The 25,062-nt window shown below is 45.5% G+C and overlaps 1 long non-coding RNA gene across 1 annotated transcript in view; it reads right to left on the reverse strand.

Annotated features, from left to right (window-relative positions):
• Window positions 1-660: 660 nt before the first annotated feature.
• Window positions 661-25,062, reverse strand: part of LOC138301877 (uncharacterized) — a 78,664-nt gene continuing 54,262 nt past the window's right edge. Inside the window, exons 3-4 of the long non-coding RNA XR_011205135.1 lie at window positions 5,855-5,927; window positions 661-734 (exon numbers count right to left, since the gene is read on the reverse strand). This is a non-coding gene — a long non-coding RNA (uncharacterized lncRNA). The remainder of the gene's footprint in view (window positions 735-5,854; window positions 5,928-25,062) is intronic.

Raw genomic sequence — 25,062 nt, forward strand, 5'->3', positions numbered from 1 at the left:
AGGACGGAGTTTCACGTTCCCATGACAACATGGGGGCGGCAGCAGACGCCTGGGACTCGGATTTCCGGGTCCCGGGCACAGAAAAGGAGGACGGACTCGAGAAGCGAGGGAAGGAGTTTCCCACGGCGACGGACGTGAGGGGAGAACACCGGGAGCTGGAGAACGCGGCGGCAGCAGCAACAGGGGAAGGAGAGACCGGGAAGCCGGAGCTTCCCAAAACGTGGGCAACATTCGAGAAAAACGCCAGCCAGCAGGAGACAAGCACTTTCCGCCACGCCCCAGGAGGGACGTGGCTCAACAAGGTACGGTCCTTGTTCCAAGGACACCATAAGCTCACAAAATCCCAGAGCACAGAGGAGAGGGGAACGAGACAGGAGGGGAGGGTGGCAGAGGGGGGGTTTGAAGGGGGTTTAAAGGGGGTTTGAAGGGGGTGTGAAAGGGAAACCACTACTGATAATTATAGACACAGGGAAGACCAACCTGAGTGCTAATAAGGACCTACAGGGGAGCACTAAGGGTGTTTGTGTGCAACACATATGTTCCTGCCGTCCCACTCATACACAACCTGGTCTCTCTCTCTCTCTTTCTCTCTCTCTCTCTCTCCCCCATTATCTCTTAAACTCTCACTTGTGTGTTAGAGATATCTCTGCGCCCGACTTACCTTCCATTCCGTTCCTTTGTTTTCCGGTACACCTGGGAGTCCACATCCAGTCAGCGCCAGTCAAGAGGGGAGCCTTTAAAGAACACGAAGAGAGAGACATTAAAGAGGAAAAGAGCACGGAGAATTAAAACAACATTTTTTTTCTTGTTTGGCACAAACTCTTAAATAAATAGCACCGTCGCCTAAAAATATGTCTCAGAGTCCTTCGTACCACCCGCGCACCCCGTCACAGTGGTGTCAGAAGTGGGATGTGTACATAGGTGGTACGAAGAGGCAAGCAAAGATGGGGGATAAGCCAACACTGGAGGACATGAATCAACAGCAAGCTGAAGGTCAGAGGCACCTTCAGCTCATATGGGAGGCACATCAAAGGGAGGCAAAAGAGGACCGGGAAGCCCTGCAAATGGCACTAAAAAGCCAAGCTACCATCATGGCTAGTAATCAACTGGTACATGAAACTGCATTACAGAAATTAACTGATACCATCGCAGCAAGTAAAGTACATCCGAATGTCCCGAGTTCTGTCCTGCAAACATTTCAAGAGGGGGAGGACCCCGACGCGTTCTTCACAAACTTCGAACGCGTGGCATCCTCGGCCCAATGGCCAGAAGAACGCTGGGGTCAATACATTGCCCCTCTCTTAACAGGCATTTTGCAAACGGCGTACCAAGCTGCCAACCCAGGAGGTACTACACCCTATAAAGATATCAAGAGCAGTATCTTGGAAAGGGTGGGCCATGACTCCGAGTATTATAGAATAAGGTTTCGGAAGATTAGGTGGGGACAGAGTGAGGATCCCCGAAACTTTTATTTCAAAGTTAAAGACCTCGGGTTAAAATGTTTGGGCCCGCTAGGGACAGAAAGAGAAGACATCATCAAAGCGGTTATACTGGAGCAATATTTGGACTCACTCCCAAGCTCTAAGAGGAGTTGGATAAGGCAACACCCAAAAATCGATACCGAACTGGCGGTAGATCTAGCCTGTGCCTATCACAGATCTGCTGAATTTAAGAATCTGGGACTCAAAGTCAATACCAAACCTCCCGTGGCACCCCTCAAATACCCTCCACGTCGACTCCAAGAAGAACCCAGACCACATCGGAGTGGGGGGGTAGCCCCCATGCAACAGCCCCAATGTTACAGCTGTGGGGAGTGGGGCCACATCGCCAGAATGTGTCCGAGGAAAGGCGACAGGGTAGAACCCATGGAAATCGGGGTTACTAGGGGTAGAGTGTTGTGCACTGGTAAGGGAAACCTTAAGTTCAAACAAACCGTCAAAATAAATGGGAATCCCATACAGGCTCTTATAGACTCAGGGTGCAGTCAGTCGGTGATACGAGGAGACCTGTTAAGCCGCATGGACCAAACTTCCAACCAATGGGTTACCATCTGCTGCATCCACGGGGACAAAAACAATTACCCATTGGCTCTGGTAAAACTAGAGTGGGAAGAGCATCAGGATTTCCTTTCGGTAGGAGTCATGGATCGGTTAGTAGAGGACTGTGTCGTATGTACAGACTACATAAGGTTCTCCGAACTATTAGACAAGGCAAGTTCCCCCATAATTTCCTCAGACTGGTGGGCTGAAGCACCTTTCCATAGCAGTCATATTGAGAAAACCCCAACCCGTGTAAAAATGACTAGATGGGAAAAAAGACAAGGGAAACAAAACTATCAACTCTCAAGATCCGGACAGAACCCCGAGAAAATGGTAGCCAGTACATCTAATCCCTCTCTCTCCTTTCGAGCTAGTCATCGAGAGGATCCCACACTATGTCACGCATGGAAAAGTGCCAAAACGGAATCCGCAAATGAGGTGGGTCCCTATTTTTTTTTATCCAAAAGAACCTTCTGTATAGGATCATCAACTCCGCAAAAGGGGAAAAGAAACAGCTGGTAGTACCCGAGCCCTACCGTAGCCAAGTCCTATTCCTGGCACATAACCAACCTGGGGGCGGGCATTACGGTAGGGAAAAGACAGAGGAATATCTACTAAGACGATTCTATTGGCCAGGGGTTTATGCCCAACTTAGAAAATATTGCGCCCAGTGTCCCTGCTGTCAACTGATAGACCCAGGAGCTCTGAGGAAGGCCCCTTTACAGCCACTCCCCATTATCGATATTCAATTTTCTCGCATCGGTATGGATTTGGTCGGACCCCTGTTACCTTCCACAAAGGGGCACACCTATATATTAGTCTTATTAGACTACACTACTAGGTACCCGGAAGCAATTCCCATCTCTAGCATGACCACGAAGGCAGTAGCCCAAGCCATGATCACCTTCTTCTCTAGAGTTGGGTTCCCACAGGAGATACTAACAGATCAGGGAACGCCTTTTATGTCCGCCCTCATGAAACAGATCTGTAAAGCCCTGGGAATCAGACAGTTAAAAACCTCTGTATATCATCCCCAAACTGACGGTTTAGTGGAACGCTACAACAGTACCATAAAGACCTTGCTAAGGAAAACAGTTGAGGATTCATTCAGGGAGGGACTGGGACCAGAAACTACCTCTAGTCCTCTATGCCATCCGGACCCATGAGCAAGCATCCACGGGACATAGTCCTTTTGAACTAGTGTTTGGGAGACAGCCATGAAACTTACTCGACATGGCCGCAGAACTGTGGGAGGAAGAGGGGGAAGAAGAAAGACCCCTGTTAGAATATGTCAGTAAATTGAAAACCCAACTGCAGGTCGTGTGGGATGATGTCCGGAAACATCTAGAGAAAGCTCAGAGAAACCAAAAGACTTATTATGATCAAGGGACCAAAATGCGTTCCTTCCAACCGAATGACCGAGTTCTAGTATTACGACCCTCATCCGAAAACAAACTCTTAGCCAGATGGCAGGGACCCTATAAGATCATAAAGTCAGTCTCCCCAGTCACATATCTGATCAAATTATCTCAACACCCGAAAAGGACCCAAATATATCATGTCAACTTGCTTAAGAAATGGGAAGAACCAGAAGAAACTACAACTCCCACCGCTACCGGATTTTTGGTAACCCCAACCACAGCTTTAGGGATGGACCTATTCCCGACAAACAGAGAAGAAATATGGGAAGCCCCATGTGTTAATAGCTCTCTTACAGAGAATGAAAAAACCCAACTCACAGCCCTCTTAAACATACATTCACAGTTTTTTTCAGGGACACCGGGAAGAACCAAGTTAATTCAACACCACATTAGAACACCTGAGGGAAAAACCGTCCGGTTACAACCCTACCGGATTCCCGAGGCGAGGAGACACCTCATTGAGGAAGAAGTAAAAAAAATGCTAGACCTTAATGTTATTGAACCATCTACAAGCCCATGGTGTTCTCCTGTGGTCATAGTACCTAAACCGGACGGTTCCGTCCGGTTTTGCATTGACTTCCGTAAACTAAACGAAATCTCCCTCTTTGACACATACCCCATTCCGCGGGTTGACGATTTACTTGAGAAATTAGGGAATGCCCGATATATGTCAACCTTGGACCTAACGAAGGGTTACTGGCAAATCCCACTCGCTCCTGCAGACAAAGAAAAAACAGCCTTTTCCACGCAGTCAGGGCTCTATCATTTTACTGTTCTTCCCTTTGGTCTCCATGGGGCTCCAGCCACGTTCCAGCGCTTAATGGATCATCTTTTGAAACCGTTCCAAGCGTTTGCCGCAGCATATTTAGATGATATCGTAATCTTCAGTGATACATGGGAAGAACATTTGCAACATCTACATAAAATATTCTACACCTTGTATGAGGCCGGCCTCACGGCCAACCCTAAGAAATGTGCCTTAGGAAATGAACACATCGCATATCTCGGATACTTTATAGGAAACGGGTTTCTACAACCCCAATAAAACAAAGTAGAGGCTATTTTGCAGGTATCTGTTCCCACGACCAAAAGAGATCTCCGCTCTTTCTTGGGTCTTGTAGGATACTATCGCCGATTTATTCCCCAATACTCCACGATAGCTGCCCCTCTCACTGATCTCCTTAAAAAGCACTACCCAACAAAATTACCCATGTTCTCGGACTCCCAACTGTCCAGCTTTCACCGTCTGAAACAGTCCCTTACGACAGAACCCGTCCTGAGATGTCCCGATTTCTCCAGGACGTTCCATTTGTATACCAATGCTTCCAATGTGGGGTAAGGGGCTGTCCTTACTCAACCTGACGATGAGGGCCGGGACCATCCTATTGTATATATTAGTAGGAAGTTACTTCCCCGGGAATGCAATTATCCGGTTATCGAAAAGGAATGTTTAGCTATCAAGTGGGCTGTTGAAAACCTGCAATATTACCTGTTAGGCAGACCTTTTGTCCTATTCACCGACCATGCTCCTTTAACCTGGTTGGCTTCGCATAAGGACTCGAATGCTTGGGTGCTGCGTTGGTTTCTGGAACTTCAACCTTTTACCTTTCAGATCCGGCATATCCCTGGTGCTCAACAAGGTCCAGCCGACTTCCTGTCCCGGTTTCCCGATCCTACGGTACTCTATCAGTCCCGGTCATGGGATGGGGTGTGTAGACGGGTATCTTCCACCGCGCCTACAAACTCCTCCGACTGGCGCCGTTCGCGCTCGTCGGAGGACAGAGTTTCCAGTTCCCATGACAACATGGGGGCGGCAGCAGACGCCTGGGACTCGGATTTCTGGGTCCCGGGCACAGAAAAGGAGGACGGACTCGAGAAGCGAGGGAAGGAGTTTCCCACGGCGACGGACGCGAGGGGAGAACACCGGGAGCTGGAGAACGAGGCGGCAGCAGCAACAGGGGAAGGCGAGACCGGGAAGCCGGAGCTTCACAAAACGTGGGCAACATTCTAAGAAAACGCCAGCCAGCAGGAGACGAGCACTTTCCGCCACGCCCCAGGAGGGACGTGGCTCAACAAGGTACGGTCCTTGTTCCAAGGACACCATAAGCTGACAAAATCCCAGAGCACAGAGGAGAGGGGAACGAGACAGGAGGGGAGGGTGGCAAAGGGGGGGTTTGAAGGGGGTGTGAAAGGGAAACCACTACTGATAATTATAGACACAGGGAAGACCAACCTGAGTGCTAACAAGGACCTACAGGGGAGCACTAAGGGTGTTTGTGTGCAACACATATGTTCCTGCCGTCCCACTCATACACAACCAGGTCTCTCTCTCTCTCTCCCATTATCTCTTAAACTCTCACTTGTGTGTTAGAGATATCTCTGCGCCCGACTTACCTTCCATTCCGTTCCTTTGTTTTCCGGTACACCTGGGAGTCCACATCCAGTCAGCGCCAGTGAAGAGGGGAGCCTATAAAGAACACGAAGAGAGAGACATTAAAGAGGAAAAAAGCACGGAGAATTAAAACAACATTTTTTTTCTTGTTTGGCACAAACTCTTAAATAAATAGCTCCGTCACCTAAAAATAAGTCTGAGTCCTTCGTACCACCCGCGCACCCCGTCACACCCCCATACACTCCCGGGGGGGCAGAAAGCCTACTAGATGCAAGGGAATTTAAAAAGAATTAAAAAATAGTGGGGTGGTGGCTACCAACCAGGTTGGGCATGGCAATGACCCCACCCCATTCCATGGTCACATGTGCTCTCCCCCGCACACTAAAACATCTTATCTCACAGCAAGCAAGAGAACATTTGATTATTTAGGCTTTTGGTTTTAATTTTGGGCCATGTGAGCTTGGCTAACTCTCAAAATCGTCCCACTTGGAACGGTGAGGGCTGCACTTTTTGGACTTTGGGATGCTGCCATGTAGAAAAATCGACAATACCTAGACACAGCTGAAAACTAAACATCTGAGTGAGTCCAGGGTGGTGTGCTTCACATGCACCCTGCACCATTTTCTTACCCACAATGCCCTACAAACCTCCAACTTTGCTGGAAATCACACATTTTCCCAACATTTATTTGATGGAACCTTCCGGAATCTGTAGGAATAAACAAAATTCCTTCCACCCAGCATTGTCACATCCATACCAATAAAAATTCTGCCCCACTTGTCAGCCTAAATTTTTTTCAAATTGCCCTTTTGGGCCCTGTTAGACCTGACAGCCTTAGGGTGGTCACCCATATCTTTTTGCCTGCCTCCCTCCACTTTTTGGACACTGCTTTTGCTGGCTTTTAGACTCTGCGCACTTTACCACTGCTAACCAGTGCTCAAGTGCATATGCTCTCTCCCTTAAAACTTGGTAACCTTGAATCATACCTGATTGGACTAATAATTTACTTATAAGTCCCTAGTAATGTGCCCTCTATGTGCATAGGGCCGGTAGATTAAATGCTACTAGTGGGCCTGCAGCACTGGTTGTGCCACCCACTTAAGTAGCCCCTTTCCCTTGTCTCAGGCCTGCCATTGCAAGGCCTGTGTGTGCAGTTTCACTGTCACCTCGACTTGGCATTTAAAAGTACATGCCAAGCCTAAACCTCCCCTTTCTCCACATATAAGTCACGTCTAATGTGTGCCCTAGGTAACCCCTAGAGCAGGGTGCTGTGTGGGTAAAAGGCAGGACATGTACCTGTGTAGTTTACATGTCCTGGTAGTGTAAAACTCCTAAATTTGTTTTTGCACTACTGTGAGGCCTGCTCCCTTCATAGGCTAACATTGGGGCTGCCCTCATACAGTATTGAAGTGGTAGCTGCTGATCTGAAATGAGTAGGAAGGTCATATTTAGTATGGCCAGAATGGTAATATGAAATCCTGCTGACTGGTGAAGTTGGATTTAATATTACTATTCTAGAAATGCCACTTTTAGAAAGTGAGCATTTCTTTGCACTTAAATCTTTCTGTGCCTTACAATCCACGTCTGGCTGGGCTTAGTTGACAGCTCCTTGTGCATTCACTCAGACACACCCCAAACACAGGGTACTCAGCCTCACTTGCATACATCTGCATTTTGAATGGGTCTTCCTGGGCTGGGAGGGTGGAGGGCCTGCTCTCACACAAAGGACTGCCACACCCCCTACTGGGACCCTGGCAGACAGGATTGAACTGAAAGGGGACCTGGTGCACTTCTTAGCCACTCTTTGAAGTCTCCCCCACTTCAAAGGCACATTTGGGTATAAAACAGGGCCTCTGCCCTACCTCATCAGACACTTGCTGGAGAAGAAACCTGAACCAGAAACCACATCCTGCCAAGAAGAACTGCCTGGCTGCTCAAAGGACTCACCTGTCTGCTTTCTACAGAGGACTGCTGCCTTGCTGTTGGCCTGCTGCCTTGCTGAACTCTTGTCTGGCTGTGAAAGTGCTCTCCAAGGGCTTGGATAGAGCTTGCCTCCTGTTCCCTGAAGTCTCAGGACGCTCCGTGCGCCGAAATTTTCGACGCACAGCTTGTTCCGCGGCGAGAAAAATGCCGCACACAGACGCTGATCGACGCAACGCCTTCGGGACGACCGGAACTTCGACGCACGGCTTCGCAAGGACAACGCCGCCCGACCTCCACAGGAGAAATCGACGCGACGCCTGCCGTGAGATCGAAATTTCTACGCGCAGCCCCGCAGAACGACGCGCAGCCGGAAAACAAGCAGGAAAATCCACACACAGACCCGGGACATCTGGTAATCCCCGCGATCCACAGAAAGAGACTGTCTAAAAAGAAAAAGGGAGCACACTGCCTTGCATTCGAGCGGAAAATAGCCCCAAGGCATCATGGTAAATGCAGTCATTTAAATATAAATAACGAGAATTTAAAAAAAATTATTCACCCTAAGTAGGTGCAGCAAGTGCTGTATCGCTGTAGAAAGTTCTTCACCTAAGGTAGGTGCAGCGAGTGCCGTATCTCTGGACACGTGTTTCTTGCTTTCGGCCGTCATCAGCAGAGAGAGTATGTAACTGAAGGGGTCGCTTGAAATGCCGCCAAACGTCTTCACAGGTTTTTGTACCACTCAGTAGGCGCACAGGTGCATCGCCAGTGCTCGTCAGCAAGAGGCTCACGGGAGCCGTCATTTAGACATCCAAAAAGAAAAAGGGAGCACACTGCCTTGCATTCGAGCGGAAAATAGCCCCAAGGCATCATGGTAAATGCAGTCATTTAAATATAAATAACGAGAATTTTAAAAAAATTATTCACCCTAAGTAGGTGCAGCAAGTGCTGTATCGCTGTAGAAAGTTCTTCAACTAAGGTAGGTGCAGCGAGTGCCGTATCTCTGGACACGTGTTTCTTGCTTTCGGCCGTCATCAGCAGAGAGTGTATGTAACTGAAGGGGTCGCTTGAAATGCCGCCAAACGTCTTCACAGGTTTTTGTACCACTCAGTAGGCGCACAGGTGCATCGCCAGTGCTCGTCAGCAAGAGGCTCACGGGAGCCGTCATTTCTGCTGCTGACGGCGAAAGCCAGAAACACGTGTCCAGAGATACGGCACTCGCTGCACCTACCTTAGGTGAAAGACTTTCTTCAGCGATACAGCACTTGCTGCACCTACTTAGGGTGAATAATTTTTTGAAAAATTCTCGCTATTTATATTTAAATGACTGCTTTTACCATGATGCCTTGGGGCTATTTTCCGATTGAATGCAAGGCAGTGTGCTCCCTTTTTCTTTTTGGATGTCTAAATGACGGCTCCCGTAAGCCTCTTGCTGACGAGCACTGGCGATGCACCTGTGCGCCTACTGAGTGGTACAAAAACCTGTGAAGACGTTTGGCGGCATTTCAAGCGACCCCTTCAGTTACATACGCTCTCTGCTGATGACGGCCGAAAGCCAGAAACACGTGTCCAGAGATACGGCACTCGCTGCACCTACTTTAGGTGAAAGACTTTCTACAGCGATACAGCACTTGCTGCACCTACTCAGGGTGAATAATTTTTCGAAAAATTCTCGCTATTTATATTTAAATGACTGCATTTACCATGATGCCTTGGGGCTATTTTCCGATTTAATGCAAGGCAGTGTGCTCCCTTTTTCTTTTGGATGTCTAAATGACGGCTCCCGTGAGCCTCTTGCTGACGAGCACTGGCGATGCACCTGTGCGCCTACTGAGTGGTACAAAAACCTGTGAAGACGTTTGGCGGCATTTCAAGCGACCCCTTCAGTTACATACGCTCTCTGCGGATGACGGCCGAAAGCCAGAAACACGTGTCCAGAGATACGGCACTCGCTGCACCTACCTTAGGTGAAAGACTTTCTACAGCGATACAGCACTTGCTGCACCTACTTAGGGTGAAGAATTTTTTGAAAAATTCTCGCTATTTATATTTAAATGACTGCATTTACCATGATGCCTTGGGGCTATTTTCCGATTGAATGCAAGGCAGTGTGCTCCCTTTTTCTTTTTAGAAAGAGACTGTCCGCGCGCCGGAAAACGACGCACAACTTCCCCGCGTGAAAAATAACGACGCAAGTCTGTGTGTGCTGGGGAGAAATCAACGTACACACCCTTTTTCCACGTATCTCTTCTTCTGTGGCCCTCTGAGGAGATTTTCCACCCCAAACCAGGTACTTTGGGCCATATTTATACTTTTTGACGCAAAACTGCGCTAACGCAGTTTTGCGCCAAGAAAATTAGCGCCGGCTAACGCCATTCTGAAGCACCATGCGGGCGCCGTATTTATTCAATGACGTTAGCCGGCGTTAGCCGCCGGCGCTGTCTGGTGTGCGTTGAAAAAAACGACGTACACCAGGCAGCGCCGGCGTAGGGGGAAAATGGCATATGGGCATCCACAAATGGTGCAAGCAGGCTGAGGCAAAAAAATCGCCACAACCCGATTTGCGCCATTTTTTTATGACGCCCATCCCCCATTGGAATGACTCCTGTCTTAGAAAAGACAGGAGTCATGCCCAATGGCCATGCCCAGGGGACTTCTGTCCCCTGGGCATGGTCATTGGGCATAGTGGCATGTAGGGGGGCACAAATCAGGCCCCCCTATGCCACAAAAAAAAAAAAATACTTACCTGGACTTACCTTAATGTCCCTGGGGTGGGTCCCTCCATCCTTGGGTGTCCTCCTGGGGTGGGCAAGGGTGGCAGGGGGTGTCCCTGGGGGCAGGGGAGGGCACCTCTGGGCTCATTCTGAGCCCACAGGTCCCTTAACGCCTGCCCTGACCCAGGCGCTAAAATCCGGCGCTAATGCAGGTTTTTTAGACCCGCCCACTCCCGGGCGTCATTTTTGCCCGGGAGTATAAATACGACGCATATGCATCAGAGTCATTTTTTAAGACGGGAACGCCTACCTTGCATATCATTAACGCAAGGAAGGTGTTCACGCAAAAAAATGACGCTAACTCCATGCACTTTGGCGCTAGACGCGTCTAACGCCAAAGTATACATATGGAGTCCGTTTTGCGTCGAATCTGCGTCGAAAAAAACGACGCAAATTCGGCGCAAACGGAGTATAAATATGCCCCTTTGTGCTTGAAAGAGACTTTGTTTGCTTTTTAAAGACTTAAGACACTTTATATCACTTTTCAGTGATATCTCTACAAATTCACATTGCAACTTTATTCGTTTGGACCTACAATTATCCTGATAAATATTATATATTTTTCTAAACACTGTGTGGTGTATTTTTGTGGTGCTATATGGTGGTATTGTATGATTTATTGCACAAATACTTTACACATTGCCTTCTAAGTTAAGCCTGACTGCTCGTGCCAAGCTACCAGAGGGTGGGCACAGGATAATCTTGGATTGTGTGTGACTTACCCTGACTAGAGTGAGGGCTTTTGCTTGGACAGGGGGTAACCTGACTGCCAACCAAAAACCCCATTTCTAACAGGCCCGCTTTGGTTTCCCCTCAATTTCGACATGTTTTTGGCTCTTCCCTGTCAAAAGCACTTGGCCCACCTACACAAGTGAGGTCTCATTTTTACCAGGAGACTGAGGGGACCGTTGGGTGGTAGGAAATTTGTCCTAGTGCGGTGATCCCACAAGGAAGTGTGAGAAAAATTTGATTTTTACCTAAATTTGAGGTTTGCTGAGGATTCTGGGTAAGTAAACACTGGGGGATCTACGCAAATCACACCTCCCTGGACTCCCTTGTGTGTCTAGTTTCCAGAAATGTTTGGGTTTGATAGGTTTCCCTATATGGCTGCTGAGCCCAGGACCAAAAATGCAGGTGCCCCCTCAAAAACATGTAGTTTTATATTTGATCATTTTGATGTGTTCACATAGTGTTTTGAGCCATTTCCTTTCGCCTACCCATACAAGTGAGGTACCATTGTTATCTGGAGACTTGAGGGAACGCTGGGTGGAAGGAAATTTGTGGCTTCTCTCAGATTCCAGAACCTCTTATCACCAAAATGTAAGGAAAAAGTGTTTTCTTGGCAGCATTTTGAGGTTTGCAAAGGATTCTGGGTAACAGAACCTGGTGAGAGCCACACAAGTCCCCCCCATCCTGGATTCCCCTAGGGATCTTATTTTAAAAAATGCACAGGTTTGGTAGGTTTCCCTAGGTGCCGGATGAGCTAGAAGCCAAAATCCACACATAGGCACTTTGCAAAAAAACACGTCAGATTTCAATGTAAAAATGTGATGCGTCCATGCTGCGTTTCCTGTCGCAGGCACTAGGCCTACCCACACAAGTGAGATACCATTTTTATCAGGAGACTTCGGGGAACACAGAATAGAAGACCAAGTGTTATTCCCCCTTGTCTTTCTCAATATTTTTTCCTTCCAAATGTAAGACAGTGTGTAAAAAAGACGTCTATTTGAGAAATGCACTGTAATTCACATGCTAATATGGGGACCCCAGAATTTAGAGATGTGCAAATACCCACCCCTCCTCAACACCTTGTCCTGTGCCGATTTTGGAAATACAAAGGTTTCCTTGATACCTATTTTTCACTCTTTATATTTCACCAAATGAATTGCTGTATACCCGGTATAGAATGAAAACCCATTGCAAGGTGCAGCTCATTTATTGGCTTTGGGTACCTAGGGTTCTTGATGAACCTACAAGCCCTATATATCCCCACAACCAGAAGAGTCCATCAGACGTAACAGTATAGTGCTTTCAAAAATCTGACATTGCAGGAAAAAGTTACAGAGTAAAATGTAGAAAAATTGATATTTTTTTCACCTCAATTTCAATATTTTTTTATTTCAGCTGTTATTTTCTGTAAGAAAACCTAGTAGGATCTACACAAATGACCCCTTGGTGAATTCAGAGTTTTGGCTACTTTGCAGAGATGTTTAGCTTTCCGGGATCCAGCATTGGTTTCACATCCATTTCTGTCACTAACTTGAAGGAGGCTCAAAAAATTAAAAATGGGGTATGTCCTAGTGAAATGGCAAAATTGTGTTGAAAAATGTGGTTTTCTGATTCAAGTCTGCCTGTTCCTGAAAGCTGGGAAGATGGTGATTTTAGCACCGTAAACCCTTTGTTGATGCCATTTTCAGGGGAAAAAACACAAGCCTTCTTCTGCAGCCCTTTTTCCAATTTTTTCTTTTTTTTTTTAAACAAAACTTTCGCTGTATTTTGGCTAATTTCTTGGTCTCCTCCAAGGGAACCCACAAACTTTGGGTACTTCTAGAATCCCTAGGATGCTGGAAAAAAGGACGCAAATTTGGCGTGGGTAGTTTATATGGACAAAAAGTTATGAGGGCCTAAGCGCAAACTGCCCCAAATAGCCAAAAAAAAAAAGGCCTGGCCCCTGAGGGGGTAAAGGCCTGGCAGCGAAGGGGTTAAAAAAATGGTACTGCCATTCTTTTACTGTGATTCCATAGGAGAACCCACAGTATCGCAGCAACAAAACTCATTTTTTTTATTTTGACCTGGGGAAGGTCCCACTGGAACCCCTCGACAAGGGCTGGGGGACAGAGTATCCGTACCCTGCCCCTTATATTCTTTTTTTTAAACGTTTCCAGGACAGGGAAGTAAGCCAGTAAGTCCTGTAATTGCAGCTGCAATATTTCTTTTTATGTTGCCGCCTGTTGTGGACGTTCAACCTTCATGTTACTAAACTGGACAGAACACCACATGCTTAAATTTAGGCTACCCATCTTTCCACAAAACAACAACAGGGGCACTACGACTAAAAATCCCCGGAAAAGGCATTTAGTGAACGGAGAATATGAGTTACACAATGCTCAGCTTCACTCTCTGTTTGAATCACAATATTAGCATAACTGCTGACAATAATCAATGGCTGAAAGTAGCAAGTGGCCAACATGCCCCACTAATAGAGCCCAGAGTTAAGATGCAGACCTGATCAGTTCCTTGGATTTCCGAGGACATAAAGGAAGCTAAGCTTAAGTTATACCAACTTGAAGACCAACAGCGGAATGATTATACTACGGTAGCCAGGGACATCTTTAAGAAAGGGATGACTAAAACATTATGAAATCAAAACAAAAATGTATTTTGTTTTCGCCAAGATCATGGATCCCACTAGCAGAAATAAAGATATCTTCAAAACAGTTAAGAAACTTTTGGCACCAGAAAGAATTATTCAGACAGTCGCAGCTACTTTAGAGTTTTGTGACTTGCTAAACAGGTATTTTACAGATAAAATAAATTAGAATAAAGACCGGCATTCCTAACATTCTTACTAAGTCCGACATGTCATTATCCTCTTCAGATAGGAATCCTACTAGTACACCCCTCCCATCAACAAAGAACGGATACTTCTTTTGATGTAAAAGGTGAACTCTGGCTCCCCCTTAGAGCCCTGTCCTCTAGGTATCTTAAAACTTCGTATACCCAAAATTGGAAGTCCTTTACAGGCCCTCCTAAACACATCCCTGTCTCAAGGGACATAGATAACTCTTTCAAAGAGACTATTAACATCTCGCTTCCAAACACAAAGGGTGAGGCTCCTGGAACTCCCTCTCCGTCAACCTACATCTGACCCAGGACCTCCTGACCTTCAGGAAGCGTCTCAAGACCTGGCTATTCCAGCACTAGCACCCCCGGCAACTCCCCACCAACCCCCAGCGCCTTGAGACCCTATCGGGTGAGTAGCGCGCTTAACAAATGGCTGATTGATTGATTGAAGCTCCAAGGTGTTAAAAAATGACCATCCCATCTCACTGTTAACGCTCATGTGACTCAAGAGTAATGTCGCCACTTACGGGAGACTAACTTCCTTGATTCTGTACGGGCTGTTTTTTGCCAGCCCGTAGCACTGAGTCACTTATGCGTTCTGTACTTGGTGATATGCAAGAAGTGGGAGACATTGGACAAACATTAGCCTTGGTTCTGCTGGACCTATCTGCGGCATTTGACACCATCGGTCAAATTTTGTTGGTTGATCGTGTGGCAGCCACTGTGTTAAAAAGGTCTGCACCTGAGTGGATTAAATCCTTCTTAGTCAATCACACTCATGATGTACACCTCTGCTAGTCTACAGCCACAGCAGTACAGGTTAAGTGTGGGGTGCTTCAGGGTTCCTCCCTTTCCCTTCACCTTTTTAACCTTTATGTCAGGCCTCTCATTAAAGAACTTCGGAATAAAGATTGCATTTTATACAACTATGCCATGACTCCCAGATTCTATTCCAGTTGGACGTGTCTACCGCCTCTCAGGAAAAGTGCCAAAACACCATGCATTTTATCTGGTCGTTGATGGCCAGCAACCAGTTGAAACTCACACAAAAAAGACAGATATTGTGATTTTAAACAATAGACTGTTTTTGGAATCAACTATACTGGCTCCCAATCTGGGCCTGGTTCCCACACGTAAGTATCAATCAAAGAGCTTTGGAGTTACTATTGATGGCGATTTGTTTCTTAAATCCCAAATCGGCACAGTAATTTCATCTTACATCTTCGCAGTGATAAAGATTACAAAATTGCTATATTACTCTCCCAAGATATTATAGAAAATGATAATTCTAACACTAGTTATATCTAAAGTAGACTCTGCAAATTTGTTATACATTGGTCTTCCAAAAAGATTTTTACAGATTAGTCAGTTCAGAATCAAGCTGCTAGGCTGATTCACAGGTCACCGAGGTATTTACACCACACTACCTCTCTACGTAGAGAACTCCATTGGCTGCCCTTGGAACAAAGAATTCAATTCAAGGTTTGCTGTCTCACCTTTGAAGCAATTTCATGTAAGGGATCTCAATTTTTTAGCAAAAACATTAATGGGTACTGTTGTGTTCAGGAGCTGCTCTCCTCCTCATCTTTTCTGCTGGCTGCTCCTAGATTCGAGAAGGCTGGAATGGGTGGTCGTAGCTTCTATTTTTATTCCCCCTCTCTATGGAAATCTCTTCCTTGATCCCTACAGTTTCAAACTAACTACGTCTTTTTTAGGGAAGAGCTAAAGTCTTAGCTTTTCAAACAAGCACATTCTTGTCTTTAACTGTATATTTTGACTTTGGTTGATATCTAGCCAATAGCGCCCCCAAAAAAAATAGGTAAAAAGTTAGAGATATCTGGACTGTTGGTGTCTAGATATGCTATGATTGGCCTGTTCAAAGCGGATGGACAGATCTTGATTTGCCTGCCACAACATGGAGAATAGGTCCTACCAGCCATTACAGGATCTGGGGTCTCAGTCCCCAAGTCCTGACAAAAAAATTGAAAGCCACATAAGAAGGCAGGGTAGACACACCCTGACCACTGGACTATCTGGTGCCCAAAAGGGACCAACCCTTAAGTTAAACTATAAACAAAATATATATTTTGGAGCAAGGGTACAGCAGTACCAGTGCCTTGCACTGACATACCCAGCAAGATACCCCCTTTATGATACTGTGATATTGGTACTGTAGTGCAGATACTGCGGTACCATTTATTTCTTTTAAAAAGAGAAGAGTCATAGACCAGACTCTGTTGCCCACTACCATTGTGCAGACTGTAAGCTGTGCGCAGTGGTGGCTTGGCTACCTGCATTGGGTTGGGTGGTGGGCCAGCCCACCGCTGTGCACAGCTGAAGGCTATGCACAGCTGAGGGGTTGAGCGCCCATAGGTGGTTGGGCACACATGGGGAGTTGGACGCAGATGGGAAGTTGCATCCAGAGCATAGTCAGAGGACATGCTGTGCAGTCAACCCTGTGCTGTGCATGGTCAGAGGCTAGACCCTTTTGCCAGTCCAGGAACCGCAGTGCCCCAAAAGGCCTCCTGTGAGGTACTATAGAATGGAAAAAACATTTTTTTTTTTTAATGAGAAGGGCCTGCCATAGACCAGATCCTGTGACCAACCACCATTGTACAGACTGTAGGCCATACGCAGTGGGAGTTGGTTGCATGCAGTGGGTTAACTAAATAACCAAGTCAATGGTCCGCACTGCTGAAGGTCATGCGCAGTTGGGGGGTTGGGGGTCTGAGAAGCTGTGTGCATAATGGGAATTTGGTGCTGGTTACCCAAAGGGGTTGGGCATATGCAAAACCTCAAATATGATAAAAAACAACCACAGAAATTCACTGAAAAAACACAAAGGTTAAAGTTAAGTTATAGTTAATTATGGTATAAAATTGCAACTTACGTTATGAAAAACAGAAATTCAATGAAAAAAACAGGGGCTAAGTGATGTTATAATTTGGAGCTAAAATGAGATAAGAACTAATGTTTAAAAAATAGAAAAAAGAACATTGAATTTGCCATTTGTAGCCAGGGCCACCGAAATGATGTGGTAAGGGTAGGACAAATTATGCGGCAGGGTTAAATGAATTATGCAGCAATAAAATGGAAATTATGCAGCATACTGCAGCACTTTTTGTAATAGTATTACTTCATTATTTCATCATTTTAAAGCTTGGTAACACTCTCTTAGCATTGGTTACACCTTGTTCGTTCCAGTTTAACCCCCAAATATAGCAATAAGCAACAGAAAGTCCATCCCAGCTTTGCAAAGGGCCTTCTACTGTGCTGCAACACGTGTTGTTGCATTTTTAGTAACTTTCAGTGGCGGTTTCTCTTCAAGGGCGTCGGGGCTCCGCCCCTTTACATTCTCGGTGAAAAATAATGCATGGAAGCAAAGCTGAAACTGCTTCCTTAAAACAACTTGTGAACACAGTGTATATACATGTTGAATTATCTTTCTGAGGCTGCTCTACACTACGAACTGTAGTCCTTGCAGTGATGACAGTGGAGTGACGTTTCCTGGGCAGGCACAAAGTCTAGAGAATTTTGCTGGGCTGACAATCTCACATCCCTGAGGCCTGTGAGGTCACAACTCGGCAAAGACACTGCATCAAGGTTCAGTCTCCACCCCCTGATGACGTGGAGGTAGAGTTAGCCCTGGGCGTTTCAGATTCAAGCCCTGCAGCTCTCGGCCTCCACATCAATCAGTGAGAGGAGACCATTATCACCACACCCTTTTCCAACTCGTCACAGGGTGGGGTGGTACCAGATCCTGTGACGAGTGGGGTAGAGACTACAAGCAGGAAGCCACGAAATCAAGTGTGCGCAGTGTGTGAGCTGGACTTTTGAAGACACACTGCGCAGACTCGAGGTGCTGCTTCCCACGCTGCAGTTCATGCTGGATGCCTTTTGAGCTCCGGTATGCCTTAGATTTACTGCCAGCAAGCAGACTCGTGGGGACAGTGAAGCAAAGAGCAAGGTGTTGCACATTGCATGTGCGTGTGTTTATTTTAATTAGTCAGTCCCGACTCGCCTGGCTTGAAGCTTCCCTCCATGTCACCAGGTGAGGAAACAAAAATGTCAGCTGGGGTTCATAAATAACGTGAAAGGGTGAATGGGTGTATGTGTGAGTGAATGGATGGATGGCTGATGGATGGATGTGTGAGTGAAAGGGTGGATGGATGTATGAGTGAAAGGGTGGATAGATGGGTGAGTAAACAGTTGGAGGGTAAAAGTGAAAGGATGGATGTAGGATGGATGAGTAAAAGAATGGATGGATGAGTGAAAGAGAGGATGGATGGATGGGTAAAAGGGCAAATGGATGATTAAGTTCAAGAATGGATGATGGATGGATGAATGAAAGAGGGTGAAAGGGTAGGAGGATGGATGAGTGAAAGTGTGGATTGATGAGAGAAATTATGGATGCTTGAGTGAGTGAAAGTATGGATGGTTGAGTGAAATGTCAGATGGATGGATGTGTGGTGTGAAAGGGAGGATGGATGGATGTATGAATGAAAGGGTGGATGGATGGGTGAGTAAAAGGGTGGGTGGGTATATTAGTGAAATGATGGATGTAGGATGGGTGAGTAAAAGAATGGATTGGTGAGTAAAGAAAGGATGGATGAGTGAAAGAGAGGGTGGATGGGTGGATGGATGATAAAATGGTGGATGGATGAATACATGAAAAAATGGATGGATGAATGAAAGAAAGGGTGAAAGGGTAAATGTATGGATGGGTGGATGAGTGAAAGGGTGGATGGATGATGAGAGAAGGTATGGATGGTTGAGTGATGGTATGGATGGATGGAGTGAAAGTGTGGATAGATGGATGAATGAAGGAATGCACGGATGAGTGAAAGGATGGATGAGTAGAAGAATGAATTGATGAGTGAAAGTGGGTTGATGCATAGATTAAAGGGTGGATGAGTGAAAAAATGGATAGATGAGTGAAAGGGAGGGTAGATAGATGGATTAAAGAGTGAATTGTTGGGTGAGTGAAAGGTGGATGGATAGGTGGATAATGGATGGATGGATGGAAAGATTATGAGAGATAAAATGATGGATGGATGAGTGAAAGGGTGGCTGAGTGAAAGTATGGATGGATGAGTGAAAGGGAAGGTGGATTGATAAATGGATTAAAGGGTGGATAGATGGATGAGGGAAATAACGGATGGATGAGTGAAAGGTAGGGTCGATGGATTGATGAAAGGGTGGATGGATGAATGACTGAAAAGATGGATGTGTGAAAGGATGGATGAATGATAGGTGCATGGATGGATAGGTTTGATGGCTATATATTGAGATGAATGGATAGACTGGAAATGTATGGGTGTTCGGACAGAATGGTGAAAGACTGAATGATGGATTAAAGAATGAATGAACGACATAATGAAATGGTGGATATCAGCGGCGAATGGAAGGAGGAAATGGGGAATGGATACAATTAAAACAGGAGCGCTCTTTTGGGAAGGGATGTGATGACTTATTTTGTTTGCTTGGTGCCATATAGTAAGAGCTTTTGTTCGAAGTGTGTGATGTTTCAATTTTCTGGCTTCTCCCTTGAACCAGCCACAGAGCAGATATAGTGAACGCTGGGCCAGAAGTCCCCAAAGGGCATGCAAACCCATTAAAACTCCTGTAGGGGAAGGTGCCAAGTGTGCGCACAGTTGTGACCGAAAAACATGCCAAACACGGTATATGTTGAAACTGCCCATTAACATGTTTAGGGGGCAGTGATGGATTCATCCATTAGTGCAAACATGTTGTGTGGCCAGGGAGACAGATTCTCTCCAGACACCATCTTAGTGTTGGTGTAAAAACAGACAGTACAATTAACATGATATATGTGATTTAAAACCATGCTAACCAATGTAGTGCACATAATACGCTATAGGATAACATGTAGTGGGTGTACTAAAGTAATCACGTAATATTGCAAAGGAAAGCTGATTCTTCACTAGCCCCCATCCGCTGATCAGTGTTAAGTAGCCCACAATAATGTGGAAATAACATGGATTGTACTTAGAAAAATGGGTTGGTGCCAAATTGAAAACACTGAAATGGTGACTAGCATCCCAAAAATTGCCATGCTTCCCACCCCCCACAATGTGAACCTCTTCCTCCCCCGACCCCGGGCCAAGCCCAGCCCCACCACTCTCAAACTTCACCAACCGCCACTGGTAACTTTCGAACTGTTTAAGGTAGAATTATTTTTTTTTTTGTTAAAATCTGCAGATTGTGGCATATAATGGATTATGTGTCAAATACAGCAGACCTATAACTATGTGAAAATCATCGCGGCTACACAACCGCATAATTCCAGTAGCCCTGGTTATAGCTTAGTGAACTACCTATAACTTGTGTGCCATCATGCAATCCTTATGTCATCATATTTTACATCACGCATGACATGTTAAATGACATCTTTGATGTCATCACTGATGACATTTATATCAGATGTATTATGTGGTATGACAAAAATATTGCATTTATTGCATCTACCTGACCACTACATTACAAGGTAATATTACATCTGTGCCGACAGCAGTATCAAGAACTCACCAAGACTACACATTCAGGCAGGCATAAAACATAACTTGCGCTGCTGGCCAGGGTGTTCTACAACGCCACAATCATCACAGGACAGGACGTCCATGCACTCAGACCACACTGACTTTGCCACAGTGATGGCCATCCAAAGTGGAAATCTGCATGGAGTGCTAGGCATAAAAGGCAGTGATGAGAATGTGGCATCTAGTGCAGAGCGAGGGATGTTAAGCTTGGCCCTCTTAAATTAAATTAACAAACAAACACATGACTTTCTGGAAAGGGGTGCGGAGGAGCCTTATAACCAGTCATTCCCAAGATTGTGGCCTGCCCAAAGGACGCTATTTGTGATTCCCAACCCAAAATGACAAAAGTATTTTCCTGTGACGTGAGATCCTGTTTGAATCGTAATAAGAGAGGCAATCATAAGAGCAAAATGCAGGCAATTTGTTTTTTCGTTCACTATTTTTTGTCCCGGGTTTTTGCTTCTACCAATTGAATCTTCTGTGTTTTTTTCCGACTGGAAATCTAGTTTGTCTCTTTTCTCCTTCCTGTTGTCAAAGCGACATTTGCGCCCTGCTGATTTCTTCAATTTTAATATTCGCCTCTAAACAAGGCCTACAAGACTGTCAAGGATGTTTTTCCTTCTAACTGGGACCTTCTTCAGGAGACACTTGGAAAGTTTCCTTCTATGCCATCTGTGCAGGGTGGCATTGATGGAGGCGAAACAATTCCATTTATAGAGTAGTGCCGGCAATCTAATAAATGTGATATTATTGAAGGCCGACATCACCGACCTCGATCCAGTCCCATCAGTTATATTATCTTACCAGAGATTTGAATAACTCGTTTGCCATTACTGTTGCCTCACAGCACTGTCTAGTGCCTTGAAGATTCTGACAAAGGAGTCTATTTGAGTAACATCATCAGTGGTGTGTGAGCGTTACATACTCCGTGTACATTTTGCAGCATTGCTCAGTATTACGTGCATTACCCAGCTTGAGGTACGTGCATGAGGTATCAGATTTCTGGTGCCTTGCTAGGGTCCCCAGTTACCATATAAATGAGTCTAGCTGTGTATTGTTGGATCAATGTTTGATTTAGTGTGCTTTGGTTTGTCTTGGGATATATATTGTTTAAGTGTACTGATGTTGTGAGGTTGTTGCTGCCTCTAAACTGTGATGATTGTATAGGTGTTGTTCTTACTATTGTGCTCTGTTGCAGGTTTTGATTGTTTACTATGGTTGTTACTGTTGCGAGTTTTCTGATACCCAACTATAGGTCGGATGTGCTGTATCTGTACTCATTGTTCTAATTTAAGTAGGGGATGTCTGGGATGGTTGTGTTACCTGGTGGAATGTGCTGTCGTACTGTCACATCAACCACATGTGTGTGCACATCAACCACTATCTAGCAGTCAGATTCACAGGAATTAGAGCTCCCAAGTGCATCTCCAGGAAGTGTGCACAGTTCTGTAGAATCGCTGCTAGAACTATGCTCCCGAATTGTGATTGTACGATGGAAGCACGAATGCCTAAAGCACACATGCCAAAACAACGCGGTCTTAAGAACCACAGAGTGTTTACAAACGCATGCCTTTACAACGAATTCTGTTGTAAAAGCATGTATGGCAAAGAAAGATGCAAGGTAAATGTTCCCCCTGCCCTTGACCCTAACACCCCACCCCTTAAAACTGCCTCTTGGGCCCTAAACCCCCCAAGCCCTGAGCCCTAAAACGGATCCCACTCTGCCCCTGAAACTACCCTGACTCCCTTGCTAATGCCGAAAACCTCGTCCATACTTAAAACTACCCTGACCCCAGCACCCCCACCCTGAGCCCTAAAACTGTCCACAGCCCTGCAAAGTGACTCTTCCCCCAGCCCTGAACCCTAAAACCCTACCCCACCCCTTACAACGGCCCCACCCCCACAGTCCAGAGCTCTACAACCCTGCCCCAGCCCTCACAAGTACCCCAATCCCCCACTCTGAGCCCTAAAACACTCCCCCTTCCCCTAATAACTAACTAAACAACTCCGACCCTCCCACTCACCCTAAGCCCTAAAAACTATCCTGACCCCACTATCCCGCCCCTAAAAACCAAACTACCCTGACCTCTACCCGCCCTGAGACGTAAAAAAAACAAACTACCCCCCACCTCTGCACCTTTAAAATAAACTACCCCGAACCCCCACACACCCTGAGCCCTAAAAAGAAAACTGCCCTGACATCCCCTCCCCTGCCCCTAAAAACTAAACTACCCTGACACCTTCCACCCACGCTGAGCCCTAAAACCTCCCCCCTAATAAGTAAGCTACCCCGCCCCCACCCACCCTAAGTAGGCTAATAGTTACCAGCCCAAAAGGAGCGACAAAAACAAGAAAGGTGCAAAACACAGGAAGTGCAGGTGTGAACTATAAGGCAAACAAAAGACACAGCACCTCACATTGTTGCCAAAGACTCACTTCCCAAGTGAACTTTTATAGAATCCCTGCTTCTAATAACACAGAGGTGCAGTACCCAACAGAAAGTAAAATACATGGGGGGGGGGAGGCTTTTACCAAACTGCATTTTGTAGTACATTTATTTAGAAATACTAATAGCATACTACAAAATGCTATTCTCTAAACTATACGCAGCGATCCTTGCCTCCACCTATTTTTTTTTATGAGCGAAGATCTCTGCATGAATGTGGAGAAATCCACAGACGTAGGTATACATTTTAGTAGTAAATGGAAGAGGAATGGGGTAAGTGGCTGGAAAATGGGGAATTTTTATGACTAAATGGGAGGAGTTTAGGGAGGAGAAAGTGAGGGAAAGGGAGGAGAGAGGTTTAGTGAGGGACTTGCACCAATCCACAAAAGAGTAAGCCCATTGCTATTCACAAATTGCACTTCTATAGTTACTACAGCCGAAAAATAACCAAAACAGTAGTAAATGTACTCCAACTCAGAACTGGAATAAGTCCAGCACCCCACATGGCCAGTCATTGGTCCTGTAACACCTTCTCCTAGAAAATAATAGCAATGGGGACTTAAAATAAAACGCCATAGAAAATAATATTAAAATAAATTAACTAGTTTTAGTTATTTAAAAATATATATAACATTCTTTTAATTTCAAGCAATTAAATATAACTTATAATCAAATATTACAATATAGTAGAAAATTAAATCACATTTTGTCAATTTAAAAATGAATGTAACTATTGTTTTTAATATGATTAGATTTATTTAAACTCTATGCATAATGTTTAGTTACTGTTAATATAATATAAATATAAACATTTTACTTTAGATGGGTGTAATTTTTTTTAATATATCTTAAAAATAATTGTAATTCATTTTAATATGCTGAGACTAATTAGACAAAAAGCCCCCTCCCCCTGCTGCAAAGCAACAGAAAAATAAAATGATAATAAAAGCATTTTATGATCATTTTATTTTTCTGCCTAGGTAGGGCGGGCCAGCATCCTCTGCGTCAGTTGGGGGAGGAGTGCTAGATGCACTCTAAGTGCACATGTCGGTTTGGCTGGCCTTCTGAGTAGAGCCCGGTGGAGACCAAGCGCAGGCTCCCACTCCCTCACTGAGTGACATTTCAGCCCCCTCAGGGCAATCCCAGCGCTTCTTTCATGCTGTTACACAGCATGAGAGAAGCCTCTGGACTGGGAGGGGAGGGGGGCAAGGCCAAGCACAGAAGCACTGAGGCGGCGGGAGCAGCGATGGTAAGTCGGCAGGTAAGTCTTATTTATTTTTATTGTTAAGTCTTCTTTATTTTTGTTATTGCCACCCCCCACACCCACTCCATGTGCTGATCCACCAGCCCTTCCTGGCTTCAGCCGCCACTGATTTTAAAATGTATCTAATAATGCTGTACTTTTTAACTTTCTTTTTTTTAAGTTTCCTTATTCTTTACCATAAGGGGATCTGTGTCCCGATTATGGAGGTCTTTGCCAAGTGTGCAGAATGCCAGATACAATGGTAACATCACTACTAGTTGTAACTTTAGCAACGTGTATGATTGTTTCATGAGGTAGGGAGAGGGAGGTGTACACTTCTGAGTAACATTAAACTCATAAATGGTGAACAGGCAAAAGTAGTGAAGTTACTCAAAAGTGCAAGAGTAAAATTACATGTGTAGATTTACTCACATAAATGCTTACCAACAACACAGTTCCCCATGCAATATTCTGTGTAGTCTCATTCTCTTTTGAAGATGGCAACAACTGTTTAAGTCAGACTGATGGTGCATGGAACACACTGCCGGGCAGCGACCAGTTGCCACAAGTGCTGCATCCCTCCATGAATGTTCTTCCCATTAATATGAACTGTAAATCAGTGTTTGTGCAAGGCCTGGTGTGACTTCAAGACTAATATGGTGTTGTCTTCAATACCCAACTGTATGGAATAACTGAACTTTGC

Source organism: Pleurodeles waltl, chromosome 6 (genome assembly GCF_031143425.1).
Source record: "Pleurodeles waltl isolate 20211129_DDA chromosome 6, aPleWal1.hap1.20221129, whole genome shotgun sequence".
Classification (NCBI taxonomy): domain Eukaryota; kingdom Metazoa; phylum Chordata; class Amphibia; order Caudata; family Salamandridae; genus Pleurodeles; species Pleurodeles waltl.